Raw genomic sequence first — 12,325 nt, 5'->3', positions numbered from 1 at the left:
AGAGCAAATTTGCCTTCCTTCCACCCTTCTGTTCTATTTAGGACCGCAAGGGATGATGCCCACCTACATGGATGAGTGCAGACCTTCTTTACTCAGTCTACTGATGAGCTAATCTCTTCTGGAAACACCCTCGCAGACACATCCAGAAGTAATGTTTTATTAGCTATCTGCACATCTAATTGACACATAAAACTACCATCACAAATTCGCTCCTTGTCAATTTGGCATCCATATGGGTTGCATCTCCTTAAACCATACTTAATCCCCAAATAAAAACAATAACAAGATCCTAATTCTGACTAACATGACGTCTCTCTCATACTAATTCCTTCCCCAGAAGAGGAGATGAAGCTCTTGAGTGATGTTTACTGTTCTCCAGGTAAATACTGTGACGTAAAATTAACTTAAATACAGATATAAAGTGAATACATTTTATATTATATAATAAGGGAGTAAGAGAAGAAGGAAAATGAAGGTATTTGCTTAAAATGTGTACATATACACGAACATATAACAAAATGGGGAGGATATACGTCAGTTACAGTCCTCATTTCCATAACTGGTCATGTGATCATAGCTGGTATTGATCACTACCTTCTTCTACCACCCATTCTGTATTCCATTTGCCTTCAGCAAGCACTTCAGTTGGTCGAGGTTTGCTACCTGGTGGAGTGACACAAACCTTCATACCTGAAGGATCTGGGTCATTCATAGTCCTGCCTGGATTGCACTGTTGTAGTTTTCCATCGACCTTAATCACAGGGTGTGGTAATACTAAGAGATACCCTAAGAGACTTCCTGTATTCCATACATACTCTTCCTTACCTCCATTGTGGAGTGGAGGTCCAATTTCCCCTTTGGAAGTCTGGACCAGTCACCCCAACCAATACAGTAACTCCCTTCTTGGCCTATTGACTCAGAGGCATAAAGAGCCCAAAGAGTCTGGGTGGCAGTCTTAGCTTCAAGTTCAATTGAATCATTGTTGTGTCTCTTAATGGAAGCATTCCTCCCTCCAGAACTAAGACCTCTAGGCCAGCAGAGCATAAAATTGCAGGAACAGGAAGCAAAAATTTTGCTAGTGGGTCACTAGGGTAATGGCAAGTGGTGCCATTTCTATTTCCACCCCTTGATTCCTGGACCCTTGAATCTTGGCCCTCAGAGAAACAGCACCATATATTGGATGCTGATTCAGAGCACATATAGCCTCCTGAATGGCCTTGCCCTGGCATCACAAGGCATTGCCACCTAGCTGGAGTGATAACTGAGACTTCAAAAGCATCCAGCTGCTTCAGGATGGTGGGGAATGTGATAAGACCAGTGAATTCCATGAGCATGGGTTCATTGTCACACTTCTTTTGCTGCAAATTGAGTTCCTTGATCAGAAGCAATGCTCTATAGAATACCATGATGGTGGAGGCATTCTGTAAGTCCACAGATGGTAGTTTTGGCAAAGCATTGCATGCAAAGAAAACAAATCCGTATCCAAAGTAAATATCTCTTCTAGTGAGGACAGAACACTGCCTCTTCTACAGTGGAAGTGATTCAGTGGTAATCAATTTGCTACTAGGTAGCTAGCTGACATCTTTTCTTTTCTTTTTTTTCTTTTCTTTTCTTTTCTCTTCTCTTTTCTTTTCTCTTTTCTTTTCTTTCTTTCCTTTCTTTTTTTCTTCTTTTGAGATGGGGTCTCATTCTATCACTCAGGCTGGAGTGCAGTGGTGTGACCATGGCTCACTGCAACTTCTGCCTCCCAGGTTCAAGCAATCCTCTCACCTTAGCCTCCCAAGTAGCTGGGACCACAGGCGTGGTCACCATGCCTGGCTAATATTTTGTATTTTTGGTAAGGAAAGGTCTTGCCATGTTGGCCAGCCTGGTCTCAAATTCCTGACCTCAAGTGATCTTCTTACCTCGGCCTCCCAAAGTGCTGGATTACAGACGTGAGGCACCATGTCCAGCCTCCTTGACCTGTTTTCATCCAGCCAATTCCTCCTCATTTTTGGGAATCAAGTTAGTTGTCATCACCACCAGGAAGCCTTCCCTGACTACCCAGATAGGCACTTAGTATGTGCCATGCTCTATGCTAGACACTGGGGATCCAAAGATAAATAAGTCACAGTTCAGAGCCTAGAAGTGCTTCCAGTCTAGAGGAGAGAGCAGTGTGGTAAGTGCTATGATGGAGGTATGCACAGGTGCATGGGAACACTGACGAAGGGCTCCCAGCCCAGATGAAGTAGGGAAGGGACCCAGAGGAAGTGACACATCAGCTGAGCTAGGCAACGGAGGAAGCAGGGAGGGGGAGAATGTTCCAGACCAAGACTTCCTGGTGAGAGCAATTGTAACACATCTGGGCAACTGCAAGTGGTTCAACATGAACTAAATAGAAGAGGAAGACGTGATAAGAGATAAGTTTTACCCACAAGCAGGGACAAGATGACAAAGGGTCAAGCTATGAACTTTGTCATTCAAAAGACTTTGGGCTTTACCCTGAAGACATTAGGAAGCTCCTTAAGGACTTTAAATGGGGAAGATGGGATCACATCTATTTTAAATGATAACTTGCATTGGGCAGAATAAATGAGAGAGAGCAAGGCAGGAGGCAAGGACTCCTGTGGAAGGTCATATGTGAAATGACCCTGGCCTGAAATAAGATGATAGTGGTGGGATTAGGTGGGGAGAAGTGGGAAGATTCAGGAGACATCAAGGAGCTAGAATTGCCAGAGCAGAAAAGAAAACCATACAGGTTTCTAACTTTGGCACTTGGAAAAGTGTAGTATTTTTGTCAAAATAGGGAACACTGGAGAGATCAGGTTTGGGGAAAAATATTTGTTTTGGGCAAGTTGAGTTTGAGGTTCTCTGGGATGTTTAGATGAGGTACTCAGTAGGCAACTTGCTATGCAAATCTAGAGTTCATAAAAGCCATTTGAATTTCATGACCATTAGGATGGCTACTATTTTTTTTTTTTAAACACACAGAAAATAACAAGTGTTGGTGAGGATGTGTTGAAAGTGGAACTCTTGTGCACCATTGGTGGAAAGGTAAAATGTTGCAGCCTCTGTGAAAACAGTATGGTGGTTCCTCAAAAAAATTAAAAATAGAATTATGATTTTGTTCACCAATTTCACTTCTGGGTATATGCCCAAAAGAATTGAAAGTAGAGTCTCAACGAGATATTTTTTTCACCCATGTTTGTAGAAGCACTATTCACAACAGCCAAAAGGTAAAAGCAACTAGAGGTCTACCAATGGATGAATAGATAAACAAAATGTATACACACACACACACACACACTGGAATATTATGTAGTCATGAAAAGAAGGAAATTATGACACACGCTACAGCATGGATGAACCTCAAAGACATTATGCTAAGTGAAATAAGCCAGTTACAAAAAGATACATACTGTATGAGTCCACTTACATGAGGTACTGCTACTTTTTGTCCTTGAATTAGAGAATAATCTAACTCATAGGGACAAAAAGTAGAATGGTGATTGTGGGGAAGGGTAGGGAAGGGGAAAATGGGGAGTTATTGTTTAATGGGTGATGTGGTTTGGCTGTGTCCCCACCCAAAACTCATCTTGAATTGTAGCTCCAATAATTCCTACATGTTGTGGGAGGGACCTAGTGGGAAATAAATGAATACCATAGTATTCTGTGGCAGTGAATGAGTCTCATGAGATCTGATGGTTTTATGAGGGGTTTCCCCTTTTACTTGGCTCTCATTCTCTCTTGCCTGCTGCCATGTAAGACATGGCTTTGCTCCTCCTTCACCTTCCACCATGATTGTGAGGCCTCCCCAGCCATGTTGAACTGTGAGTCAATTACCAGTCTTGGGTATGTCTTTATTAGCAGCATGAGAACAGACTAATACAATGGGTATAGAGTTTCAGTGTTGCAATATGAAAAGGGTTCTGGAGATGGATGGTGGCACTGGTTATACAACAACCTGAATGTACTTAATGCCACTGAACTGTACACTTAAACATGGTTATGATTTTTAAAAACCAAAAAATGGTTATGATGGTGACTTAGTCCATTTTCCATTACTTATAACAAAATACCTCAAACTGGGTAAATTATAAGAAATGAAATTTATTTCTTACGGTTTTGGAGGCTGGGAAGTCCAATGTTGAGGGGATGAATCTGGTGAGAGCCTTCTTGCTGGGGGGTGCTCTCTGCGGAGTCCTGAGGTGGTGCAGGGCATTGCATGTAGAGGGGGCCAAGTGTGCTAGTTCAGATCTCTCTTCCTCCTCTTTAAGCCACCAATCTCTGATCCTCTGGTTCCTTTTCCCATTGGATCTGAACTCTGGTCTTGGTGGTTGTAAAAGGAGGAAAAGTAACACTGAAGGTGGCTTTGCAGTCTTGTAGTCTGGTATATCATTTCCACAATGGTTTGAAATAATAATAATAATAAAGCCATAGTTCCATTCCTGTGATAACCCATTAATCCATGAATTAGCTCCCCATGACCTAATCACCTCTTAAAGGCCCCACCTCTCAATACTGCCACACTGGGGAATAAATTCTGACATGAATTTTGAAGGGGACAAACATTCAAACCATAGCAGATGGTAAACTTCATGTTGTGTGTATTTTACCACAATTTCTTGAAAAAGCCATTAGAGCCACCAGTCTTAATTTGGGAATCTTTAGACTGTATAGGTGACAATCAAGTCATGATCTTACAGAAAGCGAGAACAGTAGAGGAAAACTATTAGTTGTAGGGTTGGCAGAGTAAAAGGAAGGTGCAAGAGGGCCTGCGATATCAGAAGGAAAACAGGAAGGAGTGGTAGCATCGAAATGGATGAAGGAGAGCTCATCTTAGGGTTAGAAGCTACAGACACATCAAGAATGAGAAGGACTAAGAGGAATCCTGTATTTAGCGACAGAGAGAGCGTTTATGACCTAGGTGGGGGCAGCCTCAGGGGAGAGGTGGGGTAGAATTCAGATTGCAATGGGGTGAGGAGTGTGTGAACTGAGGAAGTAGGAAAGAGTGCAGCATCCTGGAAGCTTGTTTATGACAGAGGGAGAGGGAAGATGGTGATAAAGACAGATACAGCCGGCTATTCTAAGTTGATGACAAGATCACTAGCTTTGCAGTTTTCCCCAGTGTCATCTCACTTAAGCATCCTTTTGGATATATACATATTCCAATGCCCACATGAACATCTAGCCCACCAGACAGAGTAACGACTTGAGGAATCGGCATTCTAGTTGATACACTTTCCCTCAAAAGTTTGGTTAGCTCAAGGTTAGATCTGACAAGATCAAGTTTTTGAAAGTGGAAAGCTCATGACACTGAACTGTTTGGAGATCCCCACATGCCCACACTGCACCTCTCTTCTATGTCTTTCTTAAACCGTCCTCCCTCCATGAAATGTCATCCCTCAGACACACACAACTTGTTTTGTTTTATTTTCAAAATTTTTTGTAGAGACAGGGTCTTCCTATGTTGTCCGGGCTGGCCTTGAACTCTTGGGCTCAAGCAGTCCTCCCGCCTTGGCCTCCCAGAGTACTGAGATTACAGGCATGTGTAATTTGTTTTATTCTTACACATTCTTTGAGGCTCAGTTTAGTTTCTCTCCTGTTTTCCCTCACTGAACAGCTTCTTGTTTCTATAGCCCTTGCTCCCAGCATATATGTAGATGTTCAGTAAGTGCTTATGGAATTAGTGAGTAGATGGCAAAGAAGGATGAGGTTGAAAATGTTTAATTAATAACAGAACAAAAAAATCCTTTCTTTAATGAGCAGTATTTATTGAACATTTGCCAGGCGCACACCAGGTATGACCGGTGTACAAAAAGATAGGGACCCTCTCCTTAAAGAGTATATCCATGGGAGCTCTTTTATCACACCTTTCATGGTTGAAAGGAGAATGGTAGTTATATTTGGCCTCTGTGCTCTCAAAATTATTTGTTCATACTTGAGGCTGGCACATTGTGTACAATAAATCTTTGTTGAACAGATGAATGAGCCTTTATTATAGAACTTATAATACGATTTTTTAGTTTTTATGTGTGATTTTCTCCTCCACATCATGAGCTCTTGGAAGCCAGGAACTATGCTTTATTCATGTTTGTTAACAGAATCTAGCACAGAGCTTTGTACATAATAAGTACCAAAAATGTTTATTGGCTAAAAGAATGAATTTCTAATAGAGGTAACAGCAATGCATACACAGCCACACATACATGTAATCTACATTCTCTTTTTCCCCCATTTTTTTTTTTTTTTTTTTTTTTGCATAGGAAGCCAGGTGAAAAATCCATTTCTTGTTATTGGTTTTTAATGGGCCTGAACGTTTCTGCAGGCATCCTCCGCAGTTTGCTCTGGCTGTGGCAAACAGACTCTCATTGCGTCAATTGAGGTTCTGAAGGATCTGGAAGGAAGCACATCAGTTGGGGACTTGGTGCCCTTGGTCCTCATAAAGCCTGTGACTGTGATGACACATAGCATTTCTTTGAAAGGGCAGGTGCTGGTTGATAGACAACACAGCTTTTCACCTGGGGCGTGGGAATGTGGGAAGATTAGCTGAAGCTGCCCCGCTGAACTCTGTGCTTAACTTTATTAAATTCTCCAATGAATATATTAAATTTACCAATATGTACACAAACAGGAGATACCCAGGGGATGACTAGTCTAGACTTCCCCTCCTCTAGCCCTCTTATACAGCAACAAACAAACAAACAAAAACTTCTCTGCCCCTTTCCATGTTTGTCCTGCCTGCAGGGGAAATGGGTTTGTCTAAGCAAGGAAGAGGTTTTCCAGCAGGGTTAAGAGGGAAGGATAAACATTTTAAATTTTGTTCCCCTTTAGCAATAGAATGCACTTGTCAAAGAACAGAAGACACACCCTCAGAGCTGCAGGAGATATCATTTCAGAAGTTGTGGATGTTGCCACAGGGGCTGCCACGGTGACTGTAAAACTGGTTGGATCAGAGCAAAGATGACAGCCTGCTCCTTGGCCAGCCTGCTCCTTGGCCAGCTCAGCTCCCTGTGACCTTGTCCTCTGAGAAGCAGCCCTCCAGACTCCACACTTCCATGTTTTCCCCACCCTAGGTAGAAGCACTAATAGCTCATGATTCTTACTTCAGTGCATGTTCTTACTGCTCCTCTGCTTTGATGGGTAACACCAAGCAGATAGTCCAAGGTCAGCCAGCGAGGGAATGCCCTGGGTGACAGTTCTTTCTTCTGGATCTTCCAGGGTTTGGCCTCAACTCCACAAACAGCGATGGGAAAGCCTCACACTTCTTGATCTGCAGTTGGATTTCTGTTGAACCAGCCTGATTTCTTTCCTGCTCGCTTCAGGGGATAGGGAGTTGTCCGAAAGCATATTCTGTTTTTCCCAAGGAAAGGAGCTGGCTTCCTCTCCAGCTATTTTTCTGCTCTTCATTATTTGTAAATTTCAACTCTCCGGCCTCCAGCTATGCAAATTTACAAACTATTATTAGTAGCTATGTGGAAACTTCATATTTGAAATGTTTTCTGATAAAAGAATGGGGACATTCTTTGTTAAAAAATTATTTCAGAAATACTTAGCTCATTTCTCCCTATTCTAGCTGTTTTCCTCTTTGTTTCCCAGCTCACTGCCAGATGCAGTCTTTTCACAGCTTTGCAAAACTGCTGTTTAACTTGACACAGTGTTAACAGTTATTAATCTACGTGGTGGGAATATAGGTTTTAGTTACGGTATTATTTAGACTTTTCTGTAGCTTTTATATTTATCAGAAAAGAGCAACCATACAATAAATGGCTTTTTGTCCTCTTTTCACAGGGTTCTGTTGGTGATTCTGTTGCTATCTCAGTTCCCAAGCTGTTAGCAGGACCACGCTGTTTCCTTTGTGTACAACGAGATCTCAGTGTTCCAGGGCGGTGTTTCTCCCACCTAACAGCCCAGACTTGCCAACCATTCTTGCTGGATTAGGAAATGAACCACTGATCCTAAAGATTAGAAAACAAAATAAGGAGATATAGGGTCCCCAAGGACCTCTCTATTTAACTCTACCTTGGATTGCTAGCTTTATTCCAACAACTTTGCTTCAGTTCCCAGAGAAAATAACCAGGCTCTTGAGGTGGACTGACCCCACTAAAGCCACTGGGGTGGTCTGGACCAGAACGCCACATCATATGACATTTGAGGGAGTTGAAGGTACAGGAGGAAGGTGTTGATTCCAGAGCTTCACGTTTTATCTAGACTTGGTTACACCCTTGTTTGCCATCTTTTAGCAAACAAACTGCATCCCCGTATGCGCTTTCAGCGTCTGCATTTGGAACAGCAGTTCTCAAGCTCGTGTGTGTATCAGAATCACCCAGAGAACTTGTTAAAATGCAGATTTGTGGAACCTACCTCCCCCATATTTTCTGATTCAGTAATAATGGGATGAGGCCTGAGACTTTGCGTTTCTTTTTTCTTTTCCTACCTTTCTTCCTTCTTCTTTCCTTCTTCTTTCTCTCCTTCCTTCCTTCCTTCCTTCTGTCCTTCCTTCCTTCCTTCCTTCCTTTCTTTTCTTTCTTCCTTTCCTTTCCTTCCCTTTCCCTTTCCTTTCCTTTCTGACGGAGTTTCACTCTTGTTGCCCAGGCTGGAGTGCAGTGGTGCAATCTCTGCTCACTGCAACCTCTGCCTTCCAGGTTCAAGCAATTCTCCCTTAGCTCCCAAGTAGCTGGAATTACAAGCATGTGCCACCACGCCCAGCTAATTTTTGTATTTTTAGTAGAGACAGGGTTTCACCATATTGGTCAGGCTGGTCTCGAACTCCTGACCTTAGGTGATCCATTCACAATCCCAAAGTGCTGGGATTACAGGCATGAGCCACCATGCCCAGCTCAGGCTTTGCATTTCTAACAAGTTTCCAGGGGACACTGATGCCGCTGACTGGGGACAACAGTTTAAGAACCACTGATTTAGGAGATAGGACTGGTTATTGTATCTTACCTGTGGGCAGGGGTGAAAATAAGGGTCAAGAGAGGAAGAGATGTGATGTTTTGTACAGTTCTGTGAGTTGTCTTTTTTTTTTTTCGAAGACAAGTTTGCTGTCTGTCACCCAGGCTGGAGTGCAGTAGCTTGATCATAACTCACTGCAGCCTAGATTTCCTGGGCTCAAGGGATCCTCCTACCTCAGCTGCCTGAGTAGCAAGTGGGTGGTCTCAAACCCTTAGGCTCAAGCACTCCTCCCACCTCAGCCTCCCAAAGTGCTGAAATTACAGGCATCAGCCACGGCGCCTGGCCCAGTTTTGTATTTTTACATATGCTTATAACTTAGCAGTACATGATTTCCATTACTCCGTGCTCTAATAGTTGTGGGAGAGAGAGGCACTGTTTGGGAAGGGGCACGTCAGTGTGTATCCCAACCCAGAAGCTATATTCTCTGCTCTTATAGTGACCCTGTCCACGCCCTGGTTGGAAATCAACTTGAAATTTACATCTCTAGATTTTTTTTTTTAATTTACTAATATGTATCTCAAAATTTCACAGCACAACTCGTGTTCGAAGCCATGTTTTGGGGTGTCCTAATTCTACCTACCCATCTCACTTGCTGTTCCCATGGCAGCTGTGCCCTACCAACTGACTAAGTGTCTGGTTGTCACCTGTCCATGACACCCTCCCAGCCCATGCAGGACCGCTCTCCGGGGGCTCTGCAGCAAGCCTCAATGCACTGTGGACCAGCTGGCTGTGTCCCAGGAGTTCTTGGGGACCTGGCTGTCTCCTGATGTGATTTAAAGTTTGAGTTATTGGTGACATTAATGGAACTGCTCAGGAAGTGGAAAATCCTCAATATATATGTTCTGTGCTCTTTTAGAGAAAAGGAAGAGCTTAGGGGTGGGGAGGAGCATTCTTTGTTTTCATTGCCTAATACATTTCCCAAAATGATCCCCAATTCTAACATTTAGGCCTGGGAGGAAAATTCCCAAATAAGTTGTAATGATCTGAAATCTTAGCCAGCGGGAGCAGAGGGAAAAATGTTGGTAATCTGCTATCCTTTTTATCACATAACAGGAAAACTTTATTTTTGCTATGAGACTTTATTTTTAGGGTGGTGAATAGTCTCTGTAGAGGGTGATGGCTTCATTTTTATCCTCTCTGTAAAATGGTAATGCATTATGCACATACTATACTACATTAATATTTCTGCCATTAGTAACTTCTCATATATGAGAAAGTTAAACAATATCTATCTTAAAATAATGTTTTGTCTTTTGTTGTACACTTTGAGAGTGTTTTAGAAAAAACCCTCTGTCCTCCTTAATGTTGCATAATCTTTTTCTGCTTAAATTGGACTTTATTACTTTTTCCCTACCAGAAATCTTAGATCTGGGGGCATTTTTTATGAATGATGGAGAACATTTGGTGCCTTATCTGGAGAGATAGAGAGATGTAACTATTGGCCATAGGAAAAAAAAAAAAAATGTAAGGGTAGTCAGTGTTCCCTGGACTAGGTTTCATTTGTGTTTTAATACACTTCGCCATTAGATGGTAGCACAGTAATAGACATAACAATTTAGGGGTAGAGGCACTGTCTCATACCCCATTTTAAATAAGATCAGAAAGGTCTAAGTTGGTTTAGTAGAACCATCAGATGGTCTTTGTCAATCCCAACACCATAGATTTGGGCCTCGGACTTTGGTCCTAAGACTCTGTGGCAAGTCCGATTGTGGGTGAATGTTATAAACAGGAGCATTGGTTTCAGGTTGCCCTGTTACCAGATCTGGGATAATTATCATTTAAGCCTAAGAATGCTTGGATGGGTTGGGGGTGTTTTGAGACTCCTTGGCATAGCTTTTGGCTTCTCTTTTTCTCCTCTTTCCTCCCCTCCCCTCCCCTCTTTCTTTTCTTTCTTTTCTTTTTTCTTTTCTTTTCTTTCTCTCTCTTTCTTTCTTTCTTCTCCCTTTCTTTCTTTCCTTCTTCCTTTCTTCCTTTCTTTCTTTTCTTTCTTTTCTTTCTCCTCCTTCTCTCTCTCTGTTTCTTTCTTTCAACAGGGTCTTGCTCTGTCACTCAGGCTGGAGTGCAGGGGTGTGATCACAGCTCACTGCAGCCTCAAACTCCTGGGCTCAAGCCATCCTCCCACCTCAGCCCAGGAGTAGGTGGGACAATGGGCAGACATCCTCACACCTAGCTAAGCTCTCGAAATTTGGATGTCAAAATATTATTTTATTTTATTATTTATTATTACCTCATGACATAGCTACTGTTTATCCAACATTCAAATTAAATACATTTCTTTGAATTAGTGTTGAATTTTCTCTTCCTTGTGTCTATACTTTCCTAAATTGATGTTTAAAAAACAAGCAAGGCTAGTGTTTGGCAACTTCTCTCCCACATCATTTGTGACCTGGGAAAGGGAAAAATGGCTCTTCTCCAGCCTGTCGGTTTCAAGGGTCAGCTCCCCTTTGACATCAATGTCTTCCTGTCTTCTGCAGTGTCATAAGGTATCATTAACAGGAATTCTGTGTCCCAAGGGGACAAAAGAAAACCAGGTCAAGGGAACTTGCATGGAAACTTAAACGTTTTAAAGAATGGCAAATTTGGCTTCATTTAACATAATTGAAAGACTCTCTAACAGTGTTAGAAAGCTAATGGGGCTGTACATGGCTGATAGAAAAGAATCCAACTCGACCTAGTTTCCATAAAGATAATGAGTCCAAGAAGAAAACAAATCTGGAGAAATAGAGAAAACAGAGCAGATTTGATTTACATACATTTACCTGTTTTTGGAATTATGGTGATGGAGTCTCAGTGGGGCTCCATGGGTCCTAGACTTGCCAGGGCAATTCATTCCACCTCTGTGGGACCCCTGTATCCTTGCCCCCAGCACAGTTAATACTCCTTTAGGAGCTTGGCACTGCCACTCCCTCATTCATTGGGCCATTGCTACAGGATGTTTCACTGTTAACTCACAGGCTTCTCCCTCTTCCCCTACCCTCTCCAGGGACCATCATAACTGTCACAGTCAGAAACCGGCTCTCAACATCCCGAGTCTGGGGCTCTCACCAATCCTCCTAGTCTGGATACATCCCCACTACTGCAGGTAGAGTTGCCAGCCAGATGAGCAAAGACCTAGACTGCCTATTGGGGACAGCCCTGCCTCAGTGGGCCACTCTCTAGCCACTCAGCCTGTGTCCCCATTCTGAGGAACACAGACCCACTCATCTCCTTCACCTGTTAGAAAATTACTTTTACTGGCCGGTCATGGTGGCTCACGCCTATAATCCCAGCACTTTGGGAGGCCGAGGTAGGTGGATCTCCTGAGGTCAGGAGTTCACGACCAGCCTGGCCAATATAGTGAAACCCCATCTCTACTAAAAATAGAAAAATTAGCCGGGCATGGTGGTGG

General features: G+C 42.8%; 1 non-coding gene across 1 annotated transcript; it reads left to right on the top strand.

Moving 5' to 3' along the window:
* The first annotated feature begins 4,269 nt into the window (after positions 1 to 4,269).
* LOC111537175 lies at positions 4,270 to 4,399 on the top strand. The gene has a single exon (XR_002729933.1). It is a non-coding gene; the product is annotated as a small nucleolar RNA SNORA61 (small nucleolar RNA).
* Positions 4,400 to 12,325: the final 7,926 nt, after the last annotated feature.

This window comes from Piliocolobus tephrosceles, chromosome 1 (assembly GCF_002776525.5).
Source record: "Piliocolobus tephrosceles isolate RC106 chromosome 1, ASM277652v3, whole genome shotgun sequence".
Lineage (NCBI taxonomy): Eukaryota > Metazoa > Chordata > Mammalia > Primates > Cercopithecidae > Piliocolobus > Piliocolobus tephrosceles.
This window is presented reverse-complemented; position numbering and strand designations above follow the sequence as displayed.